The following is a 212-nucleotide window of genomic DNA, read 5'->3' as shown; positions in this document are numbered from 1 at the left end:
TTTAGCAACAGAACCAAAAACATAAAAAAGAACAATAAAAAAAAGAAAAGAAGAAAAAAAGGCCTAGAAAAAAAAAAACATTTATATTTATAAACCTCACCTCATCCTTCCCTCGTCGGCTCCCCCATCCTCCCCTCTCTATGGAGTTTCTTTTCGGGGATTCGAAAGACCTTCCTGATAACAGTCTCTCTTTAACGATCAGGCTTGACCAG

This window comes from Penaeus monodon, chromosome 22 (genome assembly GCF_015228065.2).
Source record: "Penaeus monodon isolate SGIC_2016 chromosome 22, NSTDA_Pmon_1, whole genome shotgun sequence".
Classification (NCBI taxonomy): Eukaryota; Metazoa; Arthropoda; class Malacostraca; order Decapoda; family Penaeidae; genus Penaeus; species Penaeus monodon.
Note: the sequence above shows the minus strand (reverse complement) of the source record.